Below are 12,095 nucleotides of genomic sequence, written 5' to 3'. Positions count from 1 at the left end.
CATAATGTTTCTCTGATTACGATATCGCGATGCGATTAGTCACAATCACATATCGCAATAGCCCCGGGCCGTTGTAAGTGCTCTGTTGTGGTTGCCGATTGCGATTTTCCGATCAGATCTGGACCATTGATCAGCCAGATCTGACGGCTACTGTGCCTTCACTTGTTTATGCCTCTGATACTTTTTTTTCACTGTTTTTACGTGTTTTTGGCCTCCCGATAGTGTTTCTTCGTCATTCTAAGGGCTCTTCTCATGCAATTGTTTCGATCTTTGGCATGATTTTACTAGCTTTTGAAAACTTAGAGAGCATATTTGGATCCATTTAGATCAGGACCCGATGCAATTACAGATGCGAGATTAATATTTTGAAGTCCGGCTTATGGCGAGAGTGGAGCAAGATGAGACATGGCCGTCAGAGCTAAAACAGGGGACATTTTCGCTAAAAATAGCAGCACTACACCTTAGGGGCTAACAGGTACCAGTCAATTCAGTGTTTGTAGACTAGCATCGTTCATAGGCACCAGTTATTTCAGTGATGGTTGATTTTTCTGATAATTCACTTATGTAAGGCTTGATTTGTTGATTCCTGAAGACACATGGAAATTTGAATACATCGATCTGGTCAAGCGTTGACCTTGATTTGACGTGAGCATTTGCGTTTTGGGTGGAGAAAGATAAGTGATGATGTAACTATTGGCCAACTAATTCATAATATAGTAATATTAATTCATAATAAAGTTATTATAATTATTTATTGAATAAATGTATTTTTCAAGTGATTAATTTATATGATTGAAATATTTTAGTGATGATGATGATAATGATGATTCACTAAGACCAATATAGTCTATCATACCTTAATAAAGTACCATCCTAGATACATCGAACTCCATATCTATCATGTGTTAAGAAGGATTAAATGCCTCGAGGTGCAAACCTTCTTTTTGGAATGTAGAATCTGATGAAAAATTTGTATCTAGAGGAATTTGATCCCTCTCAGTGCATGAAAGATCTAGAGTTAGATTGATGTAAATTGCTTCTAGTTGAGGGAGACATTGTCACATTTTTAGATTATCATTATTATGTATATGTTTGAGATAAACTTCATACTTTTAAATTTACACTATGTTTTTTTTGCTTGACATGACCATATCATTCTCTTCTTTAATTTAGTCTATATTGCTTGCCTTGAACGGTTTATGCTTGGATGTTTTGAGTGGTTTGTGTGTTTATGCATTTGGATTTGGATGGTATAATGTTTTTGAGTGTACTGTGTTATATTTTTATATGTGTATGTAATTTTGTATTGCTAATTAGTTGGTGATGAAGGAAGGAGACAACTTTGTCAATAGTTTGCGGGAAGATTGATACTGCACATCTATTTCATTTAATTTTAGGTATCACAACTTTTGAAAACTAATTAATTCTTAATAGTGGCCCTCTAGGTATTACTAAATATAACTTGAAGAGTAGTTTTAATTTTAAATTTTCTCAGTTACCTCAGTTTGTTGAGATGATAGATATTTTTAATAATTTTAATAATGAAATAAAAAATTTGAATACAAAGTGATAGTGTAATAATGTTGAATGACATAAAATGTGAATAATAAGAATGTAGTCAAATACTAATAGTCTTAATTGTGATTAATTTCAAACTATTTTCTTCTACTATTCTTATTGTCACCCCTGTTAGTTTTACCATATTTTCATATCGATTATATGAAAAGAAGAGTTGAAATCGTAAATCATTCAAATATTTAACTCGATTTATTCTAGTAAATATCATACATTCTCTCTCTTACTCTCCAATATTAATAGGTTGAATTACTAAAACACTAAAATCAATACTTATTATCAATACTTTTTTGTGCTTACGCTGAAATCAATGCACATTGTTAATCCAATCACTTTAAAATTAATGTACCATCATACATACAGTTAGATCAAATAAGAAATCAACATCTACACTGAAATAAATATACATTTCAAGAAATCAAAAAGGATTAGAAAACAACATCTACACTAAAATAAATGCATATAATGCAAGCAATGAAATAGGATTAGTAATCAACATCAACACTAAAATCAGTGCATCTAGTGCAAGCAATCAAATATGATTAGAAATCAACTTCTACACTGAAATCAATGCATCTAGTGCAAGGAATTAAATAGAATTAGAAAACATCTACATTGAAATCAATGCATCTAGTGAAAGCAATCAAACAGGATTAGAAATCACTACATTGAAATTAATGCATCTAGTTCAATCAATCAAATATCATTAGAAATCAACATCTAAACTGTAATCAATGCATCTAGTGCAAGCAATAAAATAGGATTAGAAATCACCATCTACATTGAAATCAATGCATCTAGTGCAGGAAATATTATTCCCTCTCTCTCTCCTCCATCTATATCTATATCTCCCTCCATATCTCCTTCTGTGTCCCTCTATCCCACCCCCAAATATAGACACTCTCTCTCCATCTCTCCCTTTTCACTCCCTCTCTCTCTCTCCACTTTTCTTTTTCCATGTCTTTCTTCTTCCCTCCTTCTCTCCCCTTTCAACTCCATCTCTTTTTCCCTCCCTCTCTCCTCTTCTCTCTCCCTCCCTCTCTCTCATCCTTCATCTCTCTCTCTCTCTCTCTGATATGATAATCACCTTATGAGTGATCTCAGTTGAAGAATTATTAAATGAAGGTATTACAGACTCATGTGTTGGTGTGTGTCTATGTCATCTCAGGCAACGGATCGATCAGATTGCAAAATGCACAGACACTGAAATGGAAAACAACAGAGAAACACAGTAAGCAAATGCAAGAACACAACAAATTAACAAGGAGTTCACCCTATCCTCTAGGGCTACATCTCCGGTCTAGCTCTCAGTGGTGGCCTTCTTTTATTGTGTCTTGAAGTAGAGAATTACAATGAGGAGCTCAATCTGAGTCTCCTGAAACAGAATTTCTTAACAGGGTGGTTCTTGGATTCCCTAAGCCACTAGAGTGCACAGACTCTTTGCCTTACCAGCGCTTGACCTCTCTGGTCTTTAATGGGAGGAGCCCAATGTGGTGCTCAGTTTCCCGACAGATCCTTTCAGGGATTGCTCGATGCTACCTTATGCTGCAGGTCAGCTTGGCTCTTTGTCTTTCTCCTATTTGCTTTATTGTCTCTTATTTTCTCTGTCTCTGTCTTCTCCTCTCTGGTTCTTCCTCTGGGTGTCCTCTCTGTGTCTTTTGTTCTCTGTTCATGGCTTTAAAGAAAGTTGCTCTCATGACTGCTCGTTTCCTCTTCCACCCCCGTCGGATCGCCTGCTGCTGCTCGCTTGGAGTTCCCTGTCTCGACATCATCATCAATGGCTCACAAGGAGTGGCCACTTTTCCTCCTATGAACTATGCCAGCTCTTCCTTGTCAGTTGGATTCTTTGGTTACGTCAGGAAATGACTCGTTCGCCACCTCAGTGGTCAAATTGGACCTCAAATCCTTATATATCACGGCTTAATCCCCTGTCAAATCTAGTTCTTTCATCAGGCACATTCTCAACCATTAGATATGGAGCCCCCAGATCCAACGTCATTTGCTTATTCTTAACGGCTGACCTGCTCGACCGTTAGTGTGCGATGAGCAGAGATTTTCTCTCTCCTCCACCTGCGACGCCTCTAGCACTGAATGGAATCACTAGGTTTCAGACAAATCTGCTTACCACCCAAGGGTGCCCCCGATAAATACCACTGGTTTTGGAGCGCGGGTCCCGCCTTTGGCCTTTAACGCCTTTCCCCATGGTTTTCTTGGCCTCCATGTGACTGAGCACTCGAGGCCCTTCCTTCTTGAGGGGTTTTGGCCAGCGATGCGTGATTGCGCTAATCGTGCATCAGAAACTGCCTCCTTTTCCCGATCTGAGCTTCCCAAGTGCCAGTTTGGCCTCCTGCGCAGTCTCCATGGGCCTCAGTCAGTGCGCTTTGACTGAGGTCCTCGTCGTTCCTCACTAGCTGCCAACTTCCACTGTTCAGAGGTCTTCCTAATCGCTCTGTGCTCTTGAATTCAAAGTTTGTCCCGATTTGATATAGTCATGGTACTTTGATTATTCTTCATGGATCCAATTCTGATCATGGCCTTCCCACTAAAAAAGCTTTTGGACCACCAACAGTTGGTTTTTAAGCATCGACTAAGTGATGATACAATTATCTCACTTGTCCAATCTCGATCCACCTTGCACTGCTCGGCTTTGAACCTTTGAGCCCAATTCTGAGGTACTCAACATCTCCTCTACGCGTCATCTTCACCTTCCTGTCCAACACTTTGTCTTCCTATAATTCATTAAGATATTCAGGTAGCAGGTCATCAATAGAAGGAAATTGACCCTGCTCTTTAGGATCCTCAATTAGAGAGGGTTCAAACAATATCAAGCAATCTGCATTTATGATTGAGCAGATGTGCATGTAAGTTGGTAGATCAAGGCGAAAATCATTCTCACCAATCTGCTGACGTATATCGAAAGGTCCATACCTAATAGGATTTAGCTTTTTACCTTCACGCTGCATCCTATCCTTGCTGATATATAGCCAGACTTGGTCACCAACTTGGAAACTATGCTCCATCCGATGCTTGTCATGCCTAGCCTTGTATTTGGCTTGGCTCTTTTCTAGCTGTTCCTGTACTGCCTGGTGGATCTCCTGGATTTTTTCAATGAACCTAGTTGCCTTGTCCACATCATTGTGTCCATCAACTGTGGTATCTTTACCAAAGACAAAATCCAAAGGAGACCTTGGTGTGAAACCAAAACAGGTCTCAAAAGGAGATCTCTGTGTAGAAGAATGTTTTGCTCTATTGTAAGCATGCTGCACATAACACAAATGTTCATCCCAAAGCTTAGGATGTTTGTTGCAATATCCTCTGAGTAACTAGATTACTGTCCTATTAACTACTTTTGTCTGGCCATCAGTTTGTGGATGAAAAGTTGTGCTTTTCTTCAGTTTGGTGTCCATCAGTTCCCACAGACTTGACCAAAACTTCCCCACAAATCGGGTGTCTCGATAAGATACAATAGAAGTGGGTAATCCAAAATGAACCCATACATGTTCAAAGAACAATTTATTTGTTCAACTGTAATCTGTTTACTACAAGATATCAGAATACACATTTTGCTGAACCTATCCACAACAACATACAGATAATCATGAGCTTTCCTAGATTTAGGCAGTCCTCCAACAAAATCCATGGAAACACTTTCCCAAGAGTGAGAAGGAACTGATAGTGGAGTATACAAGCCTAGTTTTCTATTGTTGGGCTTGCTTTTAGCACACATAGAACACCCTCTTACATATCTAGAAATTGTCTCGTTCATTTTTGGAAAGTGACCTGATATCAAAGAAGTGTGTGCTTCTCTAATTATCTTTACTCTCTCAGTTTGTGGAATGCAAAGTTTCCCACAATGATATAAGAGTCGGTCCTTCACATGATAATCCAATTCTTCTACTTTTTTGCCTTGACTTAAAGTTGCATATACATTTTTAAAGTCTATATCTTGAGCATATTGTTCAATGTAGCTTTCATGTAGCACAGAATTATGCTTTTAAGTATAGTAGATGCATTTATAATGGGTCTAGATAACATGTCTGCAACTTTATTATGTATTCCCTTTTTATATCTGATGAATAAATGAAAATGTTGTAGAAAACCCATCCATTTATAGTGTCTTGATTTTTGCAACTTAGTTTGGGAATGTAGATATTGAAGTGGTTGATGATTAGTATGTATTACTATCTCTTTGCCCATTAAGTAATGTTTCCACTTTTTTCACACTCTGAACTAATGCATACAATTCTTTATCATATGTAGGATAGTTAACTACTGCAGGATTAAAAGTCTCATAATGATAACATATGGGTTTACTGTGCTGCATCAACATTGCTCATCACTGGCATCTGTTTGGATCTCAAATGGTCTTTGCAGATCAGGTAGTGCTAGTACAGGTGATGTACTAATATTTTCTTTCAAGGTGTGGTAGGATTTCTGGTGTTTGCCTCCCCACTGAAACACCTTGTTCAATCCTGTTAAAGCATGCAAGGGAGCTTCAATTGAGGAAAAGTTAGAAATGAACTTCCTCCAATATTGTGTTGCCCCCAAGAAGCTTCTCACTTCTGTAGTAGACTTGGGTTTAGGCCAATTTACAATGACTGCCACTTTAGAGGGATCTATTTTCAATTCACCACCCCTACTATATGACCCAAATAATTCGGAGATGTTTTGCCAAATTCACATTTTGAGAGTTTAACATGAAGTTATTCTCTTTTCAAAACATCTAATGTCTACTTAACATGCTTTAAATGTCTTCCCACATTTTACTAAAAATCAAAATGTCATCCAGATACATAATAACAAAATCATCAAGAAAAGGTCTGAGTACATCATTCATTAATCTCATGAAAGTAGCAGGAGCATTGGTCAAGCCAAAAGGCATAACCAACCACTCATACAATCCTTGCTTTGTTTTGAAAGAAGTCTTCCATGCATCTTGTTCTGCAACTTTGACCTGATGGTATCCACTGTGCAAGTCCAGCTTGGTGAAATAAACAGCTTCTTTCAATTGATCTAAAAGATCATCTATGCGAGGAAGGGGATAATGATTTTTGATTGCTATCTTATTCAGTGCTTGGTAGTCAATGCACATTCTCCACGAGCCATCTTTCTTTCTCACCAAAATGATTGGTGACCCACATGGTGATGTGCTAGACCAAAAGTTTGTCTTGGACTTTATGATTTCAATGAAGAAACTGTTCACTTTGATGTGACTTGAGCATTTGCCTATGAAATCGATCACTGAATGCTCATGAGCTTGCTTTTATCCTAAAATATGGATTAATATAGTGTTGTTAAATTATTTTAATTGAATTATTTTGTTGGTGATTGGTAAGGAGATAGATTTTAAGAATTTCACTTTTATTAAATGTCATTAAGAGACTTAGTAGACTTATTACATGTCACCAAGGAGGTATGGGCACTACAACATAGTGAAGCATGACCCGTGTTAAACCTGCAAGTACTCGTGGGTTTTGGCGGGTTCTATACTGAGCTAGGTCACTTGCATAGAACCCGCATTTAAGACCCAAACATTGCGGTTTTCTTATAGAACTCGTCTACTCGTATAAGACCAGCAAGTATTCTATAGGACCTCTATAGAACCCTTCAAGTCTTAAAAGGCACAAAATGTTCAATTCTTTTATTTTTATTTTTGTTTTTTATTTTTTTCTTTTTTGGAAATGAGGTGATCTATCTATTGCATTCCAATTAGACTTATACCATCTACCTCTTTCAAATATTTGCTTGAGGTAAACATCCTGCCACCACCAATGGCTTCTTTGCAACTCTACCCTTGTGAATCAAGGTCTTCATGGCTTATTGACTCGGTGACTTTATTGTGCATTTGTTCTAAAAGCATATAGTTATTCACCTTGTGTGTACCATCCATGTCCATAGTCCTTGAAACCTTCATGAATTCTAACCAAAGATTTTCAATTTCTTTTCGTTATAATTCTTTTAATATTTGTATAGTAATGCACTTGTATCTACCAGCCAATGGGCTTTATTTCTTTGCACCACCACCTTCTTGGGAAGGAAATTACCTCTTTGGATGAAAGTTACATGCTTTCTAACTGTAAGCTATGCTCCAAAATAAAGTGAGGGATCAGGAATGATCCTTTGACTCAAAATAGTTTTAGAGGTGGGTGTACATGCTTTTCTATTATGGTGCAATTTTGGCCATACCCGTCACTCAATTGAATGAACTTTAAGCTTGCATTATTGGGGTCACACGTCCTATTTGCTAGCATGCTTTTATACTTGACTTTGATTTAGATTTAGAGTAGAGTTTTCTTTTACTGTGCTCTTCGCTGGTAGATGCATTCCTGCATTCTTTTTATAGTTGTTGATGCATGTTGACTTATTTTGGTCATTTTTGGATGTTAATCAAATTTCAATTTTTGTACAACTTGCATACATTTTTCTCAAAGTTGCTCCTAAATTTTGTAGAAAAGTGTCAATCTAACCTTCCTCCTTTGAACTAGGTTTAATGTCCCCTATCTAGTATCAACATCTTATCTGTAAACTTCATCACTACTTTATCTTCCTCCTACTTGGTGAAGTTTGGCGGTTTATGAACTTTATTCATTTCTTGTTGTGGTGGTTTTGGTGGTAGCCCCTCGTCTTATTTTTGCTTCTACAGGTCCCCTTGTATGTGCTTGTTTTGAAGAATGTAATCTCTAGCCCCTTCGACCTAGTTTCATCACTATGAATGTAATATCTAGTCCCTTTTGTGCTTAAAATTTACCATATTTTAACATTTTTTTGTATTTTGACGAGTCTTATAAGGGTCATTCCTGAGTCTTATACGATTTGACGAGTCTTATACGAGTACGAGTTGTCCAACAATTCTACAATACATATGGGATTTTACGACAATATTTGAGACAATTTTTGGGTAACTTGTCTTAACTTGAGACAAAAATAAAAACTTCTATATTGTTTAAATGTTGTCTTTAAGCGAGCATCTTAAATTATTGTCTTTATAGAGACAATAAATAATTATATTTGAAGACAATATAATATCACTTTTGCTTCTTTAGAGACAATATAAAAAAGTGAATCCACAAAAATATCACACCATTGAAATAAATCAGTATAAAAAAGTTTAATTAAAAATAAACTACAATATCATTGATTAATTCATGTTAGGGCATAGTGGAATCGAACCACCAACATCATTCTTACAAGGAAAGTGTTATGCCATTGAACTAACACCCTTTAAAGAATTATGTGATGATATAAGCATTGATTTTAAAAAAATGCTTGATACATAATGAGATAATATTTATAAAATTTATAATTGCACAACATTTTTAACTTAATAAAAAATAATTCAATAGATTTAGATCAACATCACACCCATGTGGCATGACCCGCACAAAAATAATTACAAACAAATTAATCTAGTAATACAAAAAAATAGTAACTAGAATTAGCACAAGCTGTTAAAATCTTGCTACAACTATTGAATGGTTTCTATTTAGTGTTTTTCCACTGTCGATCTCTTTCTCTAGTTCCTGTTTGTCCACACCATTGGTTAAAATATTATATTGAAAAAAGATAAGAAAGGAAATTTTCTGAAACTTGGTAAAGCAAGGAAAATCTTTAAAATGATTATCTTTGAAATCTGGTTAACAAAAGAAATCAGCAACGATGTGTCTACACAATCTAGATTTCATATTTCATATAAAAAAAAATTCACCTCTAACTCGAAATACCATTTTTAAGGGAAATCCCCAGATGAAGCATTCGCATGTCAATTTGTAGGAAATTTGGAGAAGGTTTTAGCCATTTTAAATCATGCTTTATTGTTCATGTGCTTATATATAAATGAGGCAAATGTCCAAAGAGAAGAGAAGAACATATTAGGAGACTATCACATGCTTAAACAAAGTCTTAGATTAGCCCAAAAAAAACCAAAACAGAAGAAGGATCAATGGGGGAAAAAGGGGAACCAATGACAAGTGGATAGGTGGGTTGTTGGCACGAAAATGACAATAGGGAAGAGACCTTATGGTTCAGGCTCAAGGGGCCAACAAGGCTCTATTGTAGTCTTGCACAATGCTGACCTTTTCACCTTACCCGGAGGGCAAGGAGTCTCAGCCGAGGCATGCCACAACTGAAGTTAGATGGAGTAGGAGGGGTATCAAGGAAATGTAAATAACATACAACAATAGATCATCACACTCAATTCGTTGTACTATCTAAGGTTGTCATTCAGCTCATGCCATCGCAGGAAACTACTTAGTTATTGATCATTCATTTAAAATTTTAAATAGCCCATCAAGAACACAATGATACAATAAGGAACCGAAAATGCTTCTTTCATTAACTGGAATATAAGAGAGTACATGATAGAATATAAAAGGCTCGAGGCCCGTTCATCAAATACCGAAACAATACTTTTCATACAACACAAATAACAAGAATGGACATAAGCAGAGTCGAAGATAGTCCTGGCTCTTCCGTAACCAATCCGACTCTCAGGATCCTACCATTACTCACCCACTTCATCACCAACCCCTTCCTGATGATATTTTTTTCTTTTTATCCTTTGTTCTACATTCGCACTACCAGTTTCATTCCATTGAAGCTACCCTCACCTACCTTCTATTTCCCTTGCTCAACTGCTTTTGTACTCTTCCACCACATTGACGCAACTTCCCGTTCACTCCCAGTTCTCGTCCCTTTCCTTTGGCTGTCAGCTCCGCAACCGAAACCATTGTCCTTGCCCCATATTCTTGACGTTTCTTCCCACCAAAATCCAAAATGAAGGCCCCAACAGATGCTGAGTACAGTACTTTGACTTATCCCCAAGTTAATCTATCTTCAGTGTTGTCAGCTTTGTTTTTGCTCTTAACAGGGTCTGCCGTTATTGTTTGTTGTTGTGTTGGTTCCTCCTCTTGCAGTTGTTGCTTCCTTCCTTGGGTGTGTTGGTCCTGCTTCCTGTGCGGCTGCTTCTGATACATTTTGGCCCTTCTTTCCCAAACGAAGGCCCCAACTCAATTAGTGCGACAATTGTTTCCTGGTGGAAGCAGTTATAATATTCCAATGTTGTATGCTAGACGCTTGTGAGGGTTTATGTCTGTTGGAGAAATTTGGCCGCTGATGTGTAGTTTGGTTGCTTGGGCCGTGCATTTTGCAAGGTGCTCCACTTTTCTTCAACATCGTCACATACCTCCCTCAATGCTCTTACACGTTTATGGACTGGTGACCTCAGATCAAGAATTTTATCTTTTGTTTTCACCAATTCCTCCTCAATTTCTTGTACCTTGTCCTCAAGAGAGGCGATCTCGTCATCGATTTGCTTTAGCTGGCCTTTGTCCCTACAGGTCTTTCTATCAACAATGCGTTGCTGGAGTTGTTGGCAAAGTGGATAGATTGGCTATTTTTTCATGGACAAGCTGCCTGACCAATCATTCACTTGGTCCAGTTCCACATAACCATCTGTCAGGGCATCAGTTAGCAAGCTTTTAGTGCAGCAGAAGTGTTGAGTTTATGCTCAATCTCCATGATGTAGCTTGTAGTTGGATCGGGAAATGCTTCGCTAGCCATATCTAAACTCTTCTTCAGCTCCTTGTCGGTGGCCACAAGTTCTATCCATGATGTCTGATTATGGTCACAGTAGTCGGCCAAAATGATGGCCAAAAAATTGTCAGGTGCTTCAATTACTAAATCGACCACAATTGGCCAAAGTGCTCTTAGCTTTGATGTCACATGCTCGACCTGCGATTGTAGTTGTTGATTGTTATGTCAGAGCCAATATCGCTCAATCATGATAGTGAAAATTTGTTTCTTCTCCCGTTCATGCTTAGCGACCATGTCATTGTTTCTCTATTTATCCCTCTGAGCTTCTTGTTGGATAAATCCGAATAGTTGTGTAGATGACCAATGCTGAAGGTTATTAGGTTTGATTGTTGATGGGTCCAGGAAGTTTCTTTACAGGGGTTGGCTGCTAGCAATGGATTTTTCTAAGTGGCCTTGGGGGGAAGTTGCAGGCTATGTGGTTTCAAGGAATTGGGGAGTAGGAGGGATAGTTACTCACTTTGGAACCACTGAGAAATTTATAGGAAATGAGGCTTCAAACAGTTCGATCATAGTGGAGTGTGGTTTTGATGTGATTGGTTCTTCGCCTGGGAGTTGGCTCATTCCTAGCAATAAGGATACTAGGGATGTTTGAACAAAAGTATTGCCTTCAACCCCGTTTAGTGACTTGTTGTATTGGATAGCCAAACTGACTTCCATTTCTTTTGTGGTTATTCAAGTACCTGGAGGGACTATGTTAGATAGGGTCATGAAGGTGGAAGTTGTATGGGGGGATGAATCCCGCAACTTGGGTGAGCTAGTAGAGGTATATTATGGGTTTTCTTCAACAATTGGGGAGGCTGAGGCTAACTAGAGTCCATCTCTGGTGAGGTCAACAATAGTCACGACAAGCATTGTCTTTTTGCTTCTTGGTTGCTGGTACCTTAGTACCTTTGGGCTACCTGGGTTTGGGGATGGTTGGCTTTTTTCGA

This window comes from Pinus tabuliformis, chromosome 1_2, assembly GCF_031772625.1.
Source record: "Pinus tabuliformis cultivar Carrire ecotype Pingquan chromosome 1_2, CPIR1, whole genome shotgun sequence".
NCBI lineage: Eukaryota > Viridiplantae > Streptophyta > Pinopsida > Pinales > Pinaceae > Pinus > Pinus tabuliformis.
This window is presented reverse-complemented; position numbering follows the sequence as displayed.